Source organism: Alosa sapidissima, chromosome 2 (genome assembly GCF_018492685.1).
Source record: "Alosa sapidissima isolate fAloSap1 chromosome 2, fAloSap1.pri, whole genome shotgun sequence".
NCBI lineage: Eukaryota > Metazoa > Chordata > Actinopteri > Clupeiformes > Clupeidae > Alosa > Alosa sapidissima.
This window is the reverse complement of record NC_055958.1, coordinates 26466401-26480383: the sequence shown is the minus strand read 5'-3', so window position 1 is coordinate 26480383 and position 13983 is coordinate 26466401. Positions and strand designations below refer to the sequence as shown.

The following is a 13983-nucleotide window of genomic DNA, read 5'->3' as shown; positions in this document are numbered from 1 at the left end:
TCCTGCTCTGGCAGGTTGGGCCTTTCAGCCCGTTCCAAGACCACTGATTGCCTGAGCAGACTAGCTCTCTAAACAGGAAATGATGCAGAGTCAGGCTCTGAGCAGCGGTCAGGTTTCTGGTGTGTGATGTCTGGTGGTGTGTGCTTAGACGGCTGGGTGGAGAGGGCTCGAAGTGGCTTTCTGAGTGATTGGCAGGGGCTGATTAGGGGTGGTTCACTAGCAAGGACTGATACCTAAGCGTAGGTGACCACAGAGAAAAAGAGAGGGTTTGGACATGTACTCAGAAGGGTGGAGGAGTATTAGTGATGGTGGGGCTGGAAATGTAATGGAAGGTGTCACTCCTCTGAACAAATCATCAGGTGGATCTTTCTACTGTGAAATGCGTCGGTGTGTGAACCAAAAATGTGTCAATTATGTGTCAACTTCTGAGATGTGAACAGCCCTTTCGCCTAGTGATCCTGCTGGTGTTTCAATCTGTTGATCATTTTTTGTTCTGCGTTTCAATAAAACCTTCAACCAAAGGATGAAGTTAAAGCTTGCTAAAAAAGTTTACTCACTACAACTAAGTAGAAAATCTTTCAATTCTTCAACAAATTAATTGCATTTAGTTTTCATACACATGTTGACCCTTCCAGTGAGTGTCAATGTTTTTACATTGCTCATCAAATTTAATTGGATCTAGCCTGATCTGCCATGGCAACGTGCCACAGTACATGTGTACCTCACAGCTAAACTGACTCATAAATAAATGAATAAGATAAATAAGATCCATAAATAAATAAGATCCTTGATTACTGTCCGAGACCTAGGCGTAGCTGCTCCTTATTTTATAGCATTCCAATAAATCCTCTACGGATCAACTTCCAAGGGGGATATTTATATAAAATAGGAGTAATAGGTTATCTGCGCCTAGGGTTGCCACCTGTCCAGGATTTTCCTGATTGTCCAGGATTTTCATGGTCTGTCCAGCTTTAACCCTCTCTGATTACAACTCTCATTCTGTGGCATTCTGCATGGCCATGGCCACTATGTACCACTAAGCGGGGTGACCAGTGTACCCTCTGGGTGTACAGTGCCTGTAAGTACCAGCACTTACATCATGTGAGCACAAAGAGGGAGGGAGAGTGCTAAAGCAGAACACAGCTCATACAATATGCTGTTCATTATTAAAGAGATTTGACATCTGCAAGGGTATCACACACGCTCATGGAAATAGGCCTGGCCTGTTCAATTGAAAGATAACGGCGCTCCTTTGAAACAGCTTGTGGAAGAAACCTCAGTGCGGTCTCTGAAGATAAATGGACAACAAATATCACAAAGCCAGAGCAAAAAAATCACAGAATTATCTTGCGCTGAATGGGCAGGAATAGAAATTGCTTTCCCCCGGAGAATGTTTTGCTTTCCTAGCACCTAGCACAAGGTGCAGTGACCAAAATGCATATGCCGGAGGCAAGCTGCTGACATCTCCGGGAGTTAAAATGTGTGTAACTTCTTGGTAACCTTTCTCCACCTAGCCTATCACCATAATGCATTATTTAAGGAAATGCTGCGAGGCATGGCTAATTATAATCAGTGAGTCACTTTGCCAACTCGCTGGGGACCCTACTGGGTCACAGTTTTTCATCTGTAGATGAAGCCAAAGCAAACATAAGAAGAGGTGTTCTTATAGTCCAGGCCTAGCTTGGGTTTTAGACAGAAGCCTTGACATAACCTTTTGTCAGGGCTGCCAATTAGCATAAGCAACTTGATGCTTCGGATTCTAATCTTCGTATCTTCTTGGATGCTATAAAATCAGAACAAGGCAATTATAATCAGCGGTTAAACCCCTAGTTAAATAGCTTCAATTCCTCATCAGCTATTTAAAAACAATATGCAGAGGAGATAATATGAGGCATTCCAATGGTTGAAAAAAAAGTGATTAACTCACAGATAAAAAAAAACCTCTTTATGTAATTTGGGTGCTATTGTGTTGGAGCGAGGCCGTTTATTTATCCTTGATATATAGACATCTGTTGCTACAGCCAGAATTAATACGCTTCCCAAAACAGAATTACAGCTTACAGCGCTGCTGGTCAACAATTCATTTCCTGCCCTCACGTCACCTAAGAGAGAAGCCAGAGAGCGATGCCATCTCAAACGCTGATGAATGGGAGTCCACATGAGAGACGGTGCAACCGTTTTTTGAAAAAGAAGAGGGAGATATTTTCACAATCACGCCGGCAACTCGCATCGATTCTTTTTCTTTCTTTTGCGTGAGTCAGAAAAAGCAAACAAAAACCCCCCTGGATACTTGCCTCACCTGGATTTAATCTCAATGAGCATGAACAAACAGCAGGAGGACAAATCCACAAAGGAGCTCAGATGTCATCCACGGTGAGCCTGGCATCCCTCCCTCACCCCCACTACCCCCTTCAGAGCCCTATGTTTTGGGCTATGGCTCGCTGAGGGGATTGCGTGTCGGACTCCAGTGATGGATGAGGAGATGGAGGGAGGTGGCGGGGCGAGGGTTTGGGCGCAGAGGCCCAGCAGAGGAGACGAGCAGCCGGAGGGACTGCAGCAGTATAGAGGTGCGGCGGCGCATCGGCGGGCGTTCGACTCGCTCACTCAGTGTCAGGAGCCGGAGGGACGCCAGAGGACGACAACTTTCTCTCACTCTCCTCCTCTCCCTCTCTCCCCTCCCCTGCATTTCTCTCTGTCATCTACTGTACGTCAGCTGATTTTTCCTCCTCTCTTCTCTCAGTCCACTCTTGCTGCTAGTACAGCATCTCTCTCTCTCTCTCTCTCTCATCCTTCTTCCACCTCGATTGAACTCTTCCACTCCCCCAGTCTCCCTTTCATCCTCTCTCTCTCTCTCTCTCCCTCCCCTCTCTCTCTCTCTCTCTCTCTCTCTCTCAATTCTCAGCTACCCCCCCAGTATGTTTGCTTTTGAGTAATTGCTCGAGAAGAGATGTCATCTCGCAGAGGTGACACCCAAACGGTCCTCCACGGCTAAATCGCTGGAGGCACGGACGGACGGTTGTCTGAGGCCACGGCTGCAGTGTGGCCACTCACTCTGGGGCAACAGAAGTGCAGCACCTCTCTGTTTTTAGTCTTCACAACATGTCCTGTTCTAAAGGCACCCAAACATGTCCTGTTCTAAAGGCATACAAAGGAGCCCACAGTGCATCACGTGGATGGCAACAGACCGGCGCTGCCAAATGTCCACGAACACCCTACTCCACTCTGTGCGGTTACAAAAAATGCATGAGGCATCTTGATTACATTTCCGGACCCTTCCAACAGCAGTGACTGATAAAACGTTAATCCACTAGCAGATGGCCACACCAACTGTGTAAGTGGAGTGACTTCAAGACTCAGAGTGCACAGACATTTAGGTCATGTGACCGAGGCAATACCCTATGGAGAGAGAGAGACGGACAGACAGAGAGAGAGAGAGAGAGAGAGAGAAAGAAAGAGAGGGAAGGAGAGAGAGAGAGGAGGAAGGGAAACATGAGAAAGAATGAAAAAGAAAGAAAAAGTGAGACTTAAAATCAAAGGGGATAACTTAGACACTTTAATATGATCACTAAAAAAAGAGTTGAAACCATATCCTGTGCAGATCATTTCAAAGCTATTTGTTCTATTTAGGGTTGAGAAACATCCCAAGCCAAAATGTTAACTGTAAAATCGATATTATCTTTATCCTCTCAGGCAACAGTGGCAAACAATGATTTATGTGGGGTGTAGTGAGAGTGGCAACTGTAGTCTGTAGGCTGTTTCACGAGCTTCCCACGTGAGCGTCGCTGACAAAAAGCCTGGCCTGATTGAATGAAGCCGAAAGGTGATGGAGGACACCATAAATTCCTACAGTGCAAAGCAACACATCTCCCCTGCATTCTCCTTCTGAGGAGATCTCAAAAACACACACACCTTTTTTTTCTCGACTTGTCTACAGGGACTTTGTGGTAGAGCGAACTGTGAGAAAGTGTCCTCGAACTGGATAGAGAAGAGAAATAAATAAATAATGAAGCTGCACAGTTTATGGTGTCAGAGACGGAAATGTTCCCCGCGGAAGTTGCCGCCACAAAGAATTTATTCTCAGAGGAATTTTATTTAATGTAGCCTATACCTAACCAGATGGTAGAAAAAAACGGCATTTACATTTTACTCTCTCATCTGGAATAACACAAGACATCAGTGTGACCAGATCCCAATGGCTTGGTGTAGTTAGCTGTATGAGCATTTTTCTTATCACAATGCCAGGCCACACAGTTTCACGACTGAAGCACACTCAAGCATACTTGTCTCTTCTCATACATTATAGGGATATTCCACCATTTGGGGAATTATACTCATTTTCCACCTCCCCTTGAGTTAAACAATAAATTCCAATAAATTCCAGCGTAATAATCAGGAACGTTGCGAACGTACCATGGGCGCAGCAGCACAATGATATCATGCAGCACCTGAAAATAGTCCCCGTAGGCTAACTTCCTGCAACAAGGTTGAGCTGCAGCAGACAAATAGGTTAGTGACAGGATTATTACGCCTGATACTGTATATAGTTCCATGTCAAATCAGCCTAGAAAATCGGCACATTTCCTTTTCCGTTAGTCTTATTACACTTTCTAACTTGAGAAGAGACAAGTTTTAAATAGGAAAATTACCGTAAATCTTAGTCACTTTTAAGCGTGATATCAGCGGGCGAGATGCTAAAGGTCTAATCTGATTCAATGATCTATGCTAGGCTGCAGCTAAAAGTGGTATCGGCAGACTCGGAGAACAGCTGGATGAACTTGAGAAAGGTAAAAATCGATTGTTTAACTCAAGGGGAGGTGGAAAATGAGTGTATTTCCCCAAATGGTGGAATATCCCTTTAAATGTTTCTTTTTTTTTGTAGGAAAGGATGCACTTCAGCAGAGGTCTGACTTGCAGTGTTATTATTATAAACAAGAAATGTGAGAGCATGTTTTAACCCTTAAAGGAGGGGAATGTTGAGAAATGAACGTTCTAAAGAATATCTGGGTTCATTGAATTCAACATAGAATTTTAGAACCTTCAATTGTTGCGGAACTTAGAACGTTCAAAAACCTACTCCTTTAAGGGTTAAGGGATAACCATGTTACTGTAATACTGAATATCAACATGCTGCTACTGTAAGACTGGACATGTCCATTTGTCTCATTTGACTTCTTGGGGGAACACAATCCATCTCTGCATTGCCCTGCGACAACAAAATAAACTCATCAAAGCGATATTGCTTAACCAAGCACACCTGATCCCCCCTAGTCAAGGGCATTACACTGTGGCTGTGATCAGGTGTAGTGGGGCAGGAATAAGGAGAAAACATGCACCACAAGGGTCCCACGGGAGAAGCACTGGAAAGCCCAAGGACGAGCTGAGGTGTGCGTCTACTGAATTCTAATAGCAGTGAATGCTAGTCTCATTAACAGAGACAGCACTTGCAGCACATGCTCTCTGAGTGCAGGCCTGACATGCTCTCTGGTTAAAGGCTTCCACTGATGTGTGATCCCTCTGAGCTTCTGCAAGGAATAATTTTCTCTTATATGGAAACAACCATATAATCTCTACTGTTGGTATGTGGAATGGTATGCTTAGCTTGAGAAATGTGTAGCATGACACAATTGCAGCAGCTCAAGTAGAAACAACCCAATAAATAACTCTTCCTATTACAGTACATTAACGCATGACCATTCACACTTCCCATTGGGGAGGAACTATTCTGTGGAGACGGGAGAGCAAAGCTCATTATCTTTTCTCTGATGGCAGTAATCTTTAATCCTTTAATCATTTAAAGAAAATAGCTGCAGTCTTCAGAGGAGGGGTTTCAATCAGTCTGACAAGTTTGGCTCAAGCAGTTTGATTTGAACTGAATATCCCTTAATTTCAATAGATTATTGTTTTGAACCACTACCAAAGATAATTTAAACTTTCTGATTAATACTTTCATAATCAATTAACTTTCTGGACTAGACTTCCACTGTTGTGTGTGGAAGGAGCTTGAGATTCATGAGGGTCACAGCGGAATCCAAAGTGATCCAGAACCACCTTGTCTGACAGCCGATTCATTTCCTCTGCCTTATCTCGGGACGTTAATAATCAATACGAGTGGAGACCTCTGGGTTTGCTGTTTGCTGTTGTTAACACAGTTGTTAGAGTCAGACAGAGAGAGAGAGAGGGCGAGAGAAGGAGAGAGAGGGAGAGAGAGGGAGAGAGAGAGATGCAGGTGGCTGAGATGCAGTAGAGCAAATTAGCAGTAAACAATGATGTCTGGACTCAAGTCTCAGCTGGTTTTAAACACCTCTGTATTCAGAAAGCAATAAACATTGTTTTCTCACTCTCTCTGTCTCTCTCTCCGAGTCAGTGAAATCCACATAGTGTGCAGACGACGGAGGAGAGAGCCCATTACAGACCGCCACCCGCCCTGTAGGACGCCCCTCCTGCCAAACACACAAAAAGGGACCAGAAATAAGAACTTGGGTTTGGGGTGAGCTGAGTTGAGGGAGTATCTGTGTGTGAGTAAATCCGGTTTTAAAACGTAAAACTCCTGTTCAGAGAAATGATTACAGCCAATGTATGCCGCTACTACCCAGGCGGCTGCTGTAAGGATTTGCGTAATCTGCAGATTTTCTCAGTTATGCTGTCAGCTGTTGGTGCATGAGGCCAGCAGTCTGTTTCAAGGAGAGAGTAGAGGGCAAGTGACTTGTGTGCTGGCAAAAACATCTTCACAAAAACAACAGTGAAATCCCCACACAGAAAAGGACAACTCCCACAATTTGCAATTCAGTAAATTGTTCTTACCGACGTGACTCCAGTCCCACTCTGCGCACCTAGAATGGGCAGTGGAAATAGCTGGAGCAACAGGACTTCTAGGTGCCATCCAAGAGCACAGTTACAGACTAAAGTGAGGACACAAAAAACGTCCCCAGTTGAAATAACTGTCCTTACATGGTAAGATCATGGATATCATGGCTGGGACATCCAAGCACAGAGAGCGCCTGATATTGGTGTCACAACCCAACAGCAATGCTATGCTGTCTGCAAGAATGTCTGCTTCCATTCTTGTTTTGATTTCCCCAGACGAACATCTTATGACCACGGCTCATAGCCGCCCCGAGGCAAGAGCTAAACCTAACCTTTGTGCCTTTGCATGCACCAAAGGTGTGACAACTCCGTGCAGTGCTGCGGGCTATTCAAAGGGATGAAGTCCAAGAATGTTCATAATACCAAATATGACAGGAACTGGAAATCTAGCCTTTCTGTTTGCATTGGTTATTACTGGGCTGTTAGCTGGAGGCACATCTTATCAATTTGCTCTCCCCTCTACACCCCACATATTCCGAATCTGATCACAGTGCATCAAAATGATGACTGAAACCTCCTCTTAAAACTATCAACATCTACGGTATACGGTATACAACATGAACAAAAAATCCAAATCTCCCAGAACCCATCTGCTCTCCCAAGGCCATCTGCCACTACATGTTGCATGCTCTAACTTCTGCTACTAAACACCGACGCACTGTTTTGATATTAGCTGCTTCTGGGGACCACTTTCAAAACTTAAAGGGAGGTGCTATCAACAATCCATAAATCAGCTGCACAGGCGTGTGACAAGCATAATCATCCTGTGATCATTGAGGCACAAGAAGCAGGGCAGGACTATGAGCAAGCCTTTATGTGCACTGCCACTTGGGCATACCTGGCATACCAAAGGCTTGCTGGATATGTATCATGTTCCTGACAACCATTAACCTTTTTGATAGCTTTGACCTCCTATTGACCTCAAGGGAAGCCAGAAGTCTGGAGATTCATTGCTCACTGGTGATTAGACACATCAATCCATACGCTCGCTCTCTAACACACACACACACACACACACACACACACACACACACGCACATGCACAACTTGGAGTACTGTACATGGAGACATACTCAATTTAAAAAATTGAGTTTCAAAAATCCAAAAGTTCGCCAATCATTTATCAAAGTGCCCATGTGTGATGTGTGAAATCAATTGCTTTTTTTCCAACCCCCACTTAGTTATTGATTTTAGTGAGTTAAATATATCAGTCGATACTGTTTTCCTACTTGGCCACCCATGGCAGGGATTTGCTGCTTAATAAACAAGCTTGCCTGCGTCTAGTCATATCAAAGTGATTGCACTGCAATCTTCTTGAATGATGCGTGGGACTCCTTATGTTTCTCAGCCATAAAGGTAATGGCTTGCTATCAATAACAAACCATTCAAAGTTTAAACCATAAATCTACCCGGGGCAGTGCCAATGTCATCCCCCAGGAGCTCACAGTAAAAGGCAGGGAAAAAAAAACTCTTCAGCATTACATTCAGTTCCAATATGAATCTATATCACGACTTTTTTGGGGGTATCTGTGACGGGAAATCATTGTTCTTTGTTGGAACATGGCTCACTTAGTGCAGATGGAGCTCAGTGAGTAGTTCCTCACAGGAATTTCCAACCGCTGAGTTCAAACTTGACTAAGACTGAACAGACCAAGGGAGGCAGAGAGAGAAAGAGAGAGAGAGAGAGAGAAAAAAAAAGTGTGAGTGAGAGAGAAAGAGAGATAATGAGAGAGTGAGTGAGTGAGTGGGTGAGAGAGAGAGAGAGAGAGAGAGAGAGTTGTGGATTAGAGGGCTGCTCCCAGGTCTCCTCTGGCATCTCTATCGCTGTGCTCCAGCTCTGGGGTGCTGCTGGGAGACGGGGAGAGGGGGAGAGGGGAGGGGTGCAGCCTCCACGCTGCTGCCAGGGCTCTGGATTAAAGACACTCCAGAGACACGGAGCCGCACAGAGACCTCGAACACGCTGCATTATTGATGAGCCATTCATCCAACCACTACCAACACTCTGCCGCCAAACCCCGCTTAATGAAATCCCACTTCAAGGACACCAGGTTTGGTGGGGCAGACAAGGCAAATAAATGCAAACATTAACATGGAAAACTATCTTGTGGTGACAGGGTGCACAATGATTATTTGAAAGAACATGAGAACACAGTGGCACAAGCGTTCCCCATTTCATGTTGTTAAAACATTGACTCACAAGCACTACATCTCAAGGCTCGGATCTCTCAACGAATTGTGTTAATGGTTCATCTGCTTAATTAGCTTCAATAATTCATGACTGATAGATTGGTGATATTGAGTAATTAATTAAAACAAGAAGGAGGGAGGGGGGATTTAAAGGGTCGTTAATTTGACGGCCTCAATCACTCTTTTTACAGAGCAGTGCGGATGTCTCAGGAGAACAAGTGCCTCAGGAGCAGGGTCATGCTCTGTCTCGAGCCCTGAATGGACTCACTCTCTCTCTCTCACATACGCACACACACACACACACACATTTACTCATACTCATACTCATACACACACACACACACACACACACACACACACACACACAGTTAAAGGCATTGGAGCAAAAAGAGAAATCATAGGCATAAGACACAAGTGAGAGTGTCACAAGGTAACCACCACTACATTGATAGATCTTAAAAAAAAGATCTGTGCGTACTGAATCTGCATCAACATCCATTCATGGTAGGATCCACAAGCCGTTTGCATGTGAACTACGCTAACTGATCTATCAATAGAGCATCCACAGAGCCAACAGACCTTTCCCACCTTCACCCAGTGACTCATGTTCATCATTATTTATGGTGCCACACATTTACCCTCAGAGCCAATTCTATTTTTAAGAAGGAGCGGCCTACGTTTAAGATGAAGACTTCAGTGGGTGAAACTGGGAATGAAATGCTTTCAGAGGAATTATCATGGGGATTCCATGACTAAATGTTACGTGAATGGGAAAAAAAGAAGGAAGAAAAAGAAATTGGGTATCTCTGGTAGAACACTTGCTGCGCCACTGCACAGTGTGCACGCTGATCACCCCTGCATGGTGACATTTTCACGCTGAGAGGCAAAACAAAAACAAGCGCACGTTGCATCATCGCCGCGGCTTTCATCTGTCTTCGGCGTCGCATGCATCCCTGTTCTCTCTGTGCTCGCCACATCTCTGTCAAAAAAAAAACCTGCACCCCGCACAGTGTTTCGCCACATGCTCCCGGCGCACATACCTTGATGAATGCCGTGGCGATTATCCAGCCAGCTCATTTAGCACATCGGTACATACACACAACTCCACAGCAGCGAAACAGTACGGTATGTTTCTATTTTTTTTACCCCAGTCCACGTGTCTCAAAGGCCTGCCACCCAGCATTGCCCTCTCCAAGACCCCCATTAAAAGAAAATGCAACCAAGAGATTTTAATGAGCATGCATGGCCCGCATTTGCCTCTCAACTCCTTTGACAGGGCGCTCGCCTGTGTTTGTGGAGTCCATGATTCAGGTCTAATTTTAGCCCCTCAGATGCTACTCAGTGGACCTAAATCTCATTTTTAGGAGAAGTTTAAATGTGGCCCTGATGCTTTAATGGATGCTAATTGCTCTTTGGTCAATGCACAGATTAGACTGATGCTATTACGATTCATTAGGCACCAGTGTTCCTTTTGGACTATTTAAGAATGGTTCACTTTCAAACCTCTTTCAAAGTAGAATTACCACATTGCGGTGGTATGCCTCTGAGTAGCCATGGATTTCTGGACATATTTGTATTGCGAGGCTTCGATTATAGAGTTGAAAGGAATCTAACCAGTTCATACCGAATTTGAAGGACGCTGCTCAAGGCATTCTTGAGATATCGAGTTCACAAGAATGGGTCATAAATGTGGTCACAGTGACCTTGACTTTTGATGGAGAGACGGATGGACAGACAACTCTGGTCTTGGCTATCACTGGTGCAGTGGCATAGAAATTAGTTTCCTCAAATATCTTTTCATTTTCAAATGTGTATTGGATGCTAAGCACAACAAAGGTTTATTTTAGCACCAACTGAGTTTAAAACAAGGAGAGGCATCACACCCTCCATTTGGTAAAATAATGACCAACTCAAATCGCCAACTCAAATTACAACCAGCATGACTTTGCATCCTTCATTTCCTTCCCTTTATTACCAGTAACCTTGTGTTGTTTACAGCTCTCTGTGTGCCACTCAAAAACCTGTGTGCCTGAGAAGACCGTGGTCCACTCATGCCCCTGTTGAGCATGTAACACACGACTAAGCCTTTCCACACAATCGTATGGTCATTTCGTGAAGGAATACCATGCCTACAAATGTAAAGAATAGGTAGACCAGAGGTATTATGGTCGTCTATAGTATGATAAATTCATATTGACTTCACCTTAAACCCCTGGCGCCCCTCCAGATCCATCACGGCGTCTTTCACTCCAACACTGAAAACAGAGAGAAAAAAATATTATTAGAGTGGAAGTGAGGAAATGAAATAAATCGAGAGAGAAAGAGAAAGGAAGTGAGGTAGAAGAGGAAGGTAGGAGAGGAGAGGGGGCTTTATGGCTCTGTCAGATGCCCTGAGAAGAGAAATTGATCATTAGCCATGGTTAGTTTGGGGCTCCGGTGTGAGATGGACTCATGGCTGGTGGGGCTAGCCTGTGATGGATGCTGACACGTCTGAGTTAAAGAAGACTGCGGGCAAAGTCTACTGGAGGAGAAATCACAGCAGAAGTTTCCATGTGAAAGCTTTCTTTTGGACGTAAAATCACTGAGTTTTGAGTGGGCAACTGACAAGAGTTGACTCATAGCAATAGATTGTTGTTTACCAAAAAGAAAGCGCACAGTTACAGAGGTATATCGTATTCCACTGTTGCTGCTGTTACTATGGGCAAATCTCACCACCATGGCAACATCAGTCTAGTCATTTTTCCACTGATGCAAATGTCAGACTTATTGACATGTTCTACAGCACAGGAAATGAGTCCTAAAGACCCCTGTTGCGGAAAAGGTCAGGATGAGCACTCTGTAATGAATCTGTATTTTTGACCTCATTATCATGTTCCCGTGGATGACAGTGTTGACAAAAAGGGGAGATACACGCGTATCATCGATCTCCTCCTGCCCTAATGCAAGGCTCTTAATAACTCCTCATGTGGCACCGATTTAAATGTCAAAAGCTATATGGCGTCTCCAGGATCTTCATTAAACTGCCTTTTACTCATGCCGCTAACGTAGCATGTACATCGTCAGAGTGAAACAAAACTGTTCTGAACATAAATGATTTTCCATTTTGGAAAGAATTTGTGAGAGATAGAGAGAGAGAGAGAGAGAAAGATAGAAAGAGAGAGAAAGGAAAAAAGAAAGAATGAAAGAAAGACAGACAGATCTCATTTCAGGAGACCTTGTTCACATGAAAAACTCATTTTGTATCCTAAGGTGCAGCCACTAGCTTTTCATTTATGGTTCTTTCGAGCCAGCCACAAACGATCGATAAATTAGTCCGGCATCCACCACCAAGTGGGCTCCCTTTGCCCTCACAATGATGAATTTTTCTGTTCCGAACTTCGCCGGGGCGGTGACAGAACGCATGGATATTAATTGACGCTGACAGTGTGCCTCGCACCAGAGTGAAGCGCCAGGCTGTAATTAAAGAGGCAGATTTATCATATTTACTCCTCACGCTTCTGTCAGGGTGACACGGCTCCCCCGATCAGAGATGCACCCCCTGCTGAGGCGCAACACCGCTGTGGAGTCTAACACATCGGAGGGGGGGGGGGAGTGCTGAGATGCGCCAGCGAGACTTGTCACATGATCACGCAAAAGAAAAACGATAAAGCACAGAGGGGGGTGGGGGGGTTCAGTTTATACGTATGCCTTGCAGAGAATAAATGATTACAAGGGATTTGGTTAGCTGAAACCCCTGTGTGCAATGACTTTGTAGAAAATTGACTGTGTCATAAACGTAATCTGTGCCTGGACTGCTAAACTATCTATTTTGTCATCATTAGTTCAACAGCAAAGGTCTTCAATGTCAGATGAAAGTGGGGAATTGAAGATTTCGTTGATAATAACAACAATTAAACAGAGAACCCCGCCCCAGTGTGTGATTGATATCCCACACCTGTGACTGGGAGCGCTCTAATCTTATCCAATCTAATCTAATTTAATGAGACCTAGGCTGATAACGTCCTAATCACCTCAGCGCTTTTCTGGAAAAGCTGGAGGTGGGGTGTCCTACAATTTTCCTGAACAACCTCGACCGAGAACTTTTAGCGATGAGGCTCACTGCGGTTCTCTTAAAGTCCATGGGTTCCTTCCCAGTGGCTGTGGCATCAGAGTCGGAGTGCAAACAGCTAATGAAAAGGTCTTCTCAGACCGCCTTAAACAGTTGGCTGGATAATGCCGATAATAGATAACAGTTGTGTTTACACCTCAAGGACAAGGGTCTCAGACTCCTCCTGTTAGAGAAAGGCAGACACCTTAAAGAGAGGCAATTACACTGACTATACAGTGCAGTGTGAGGAAAACCAGGAAGCAGAATCCAACGCAAAAAAAGAGATGACTAGAATGTTCTCTAAAACACATTTCCACATTTTTAAGGCTGACCTCAAGTAATGAATGCATGTGCCATTATTTGATGGAAGAAGTGAAAATAACCGAGAGACCAGACTAGACTAGACGTGGGGCGTTTGGCGTGGGCATGCTGGTGTTGCCGTCACGGAGGCTTGCTCCAGGTGAGCGGCGAGTGACGGGGCAGACAGCTAATACACATCAGAGAGCAGAGCTGTCAGGCCTGGCCTGTCACCGCCCAGCTGACAGGAAGCAGCTCCACCACTGCGCCGTAATTGAGAGGAAAGTCAAAAACGTACATGCAACACTCACACACACACACATTATGCATGCACACATACAAGCACAACGCGCACACACACACACACACACACACCTACACACAAGCAATGGAATTCCCCATGAGTGTGGCTTTTTCACACCTCCTGCCCCTTGGGTCTGTTTAAATATCAGATTCAGCCTAATCCTACGCTCCCATTGCACCCAATGGCTAAACATGGTCACTAACACCTCCATCAAACTCCTCCAGGACATCGGCTGAGCTGCGCT

General features: G+C 44.7%; 1 protein-coding gene across 1 annotated transcript in view; it reads right to left on the bottom strand.

Moving 5' to 3' along the window:
• Nucleotides 1–13983, bottom strand: part of b3galt1b (UDP-Gal:betaGlcNAc beta 1,3-galactosyltransferase, polypeptide 1b) — a 71099-nt gene that overhangs the window by 25598 nt on the left and 31518 nt on the right. Inside the window, exon 2 of the mRNA XM_042084621.1 lies at nucleotides 11255–11306. The gene's annotated coding sequence lies outside the window, so the exon portion shown is untranslated. The remainder of the gene's footprint in view (nucleotides 1–11254; nucleotides 11307–13983) is intronic.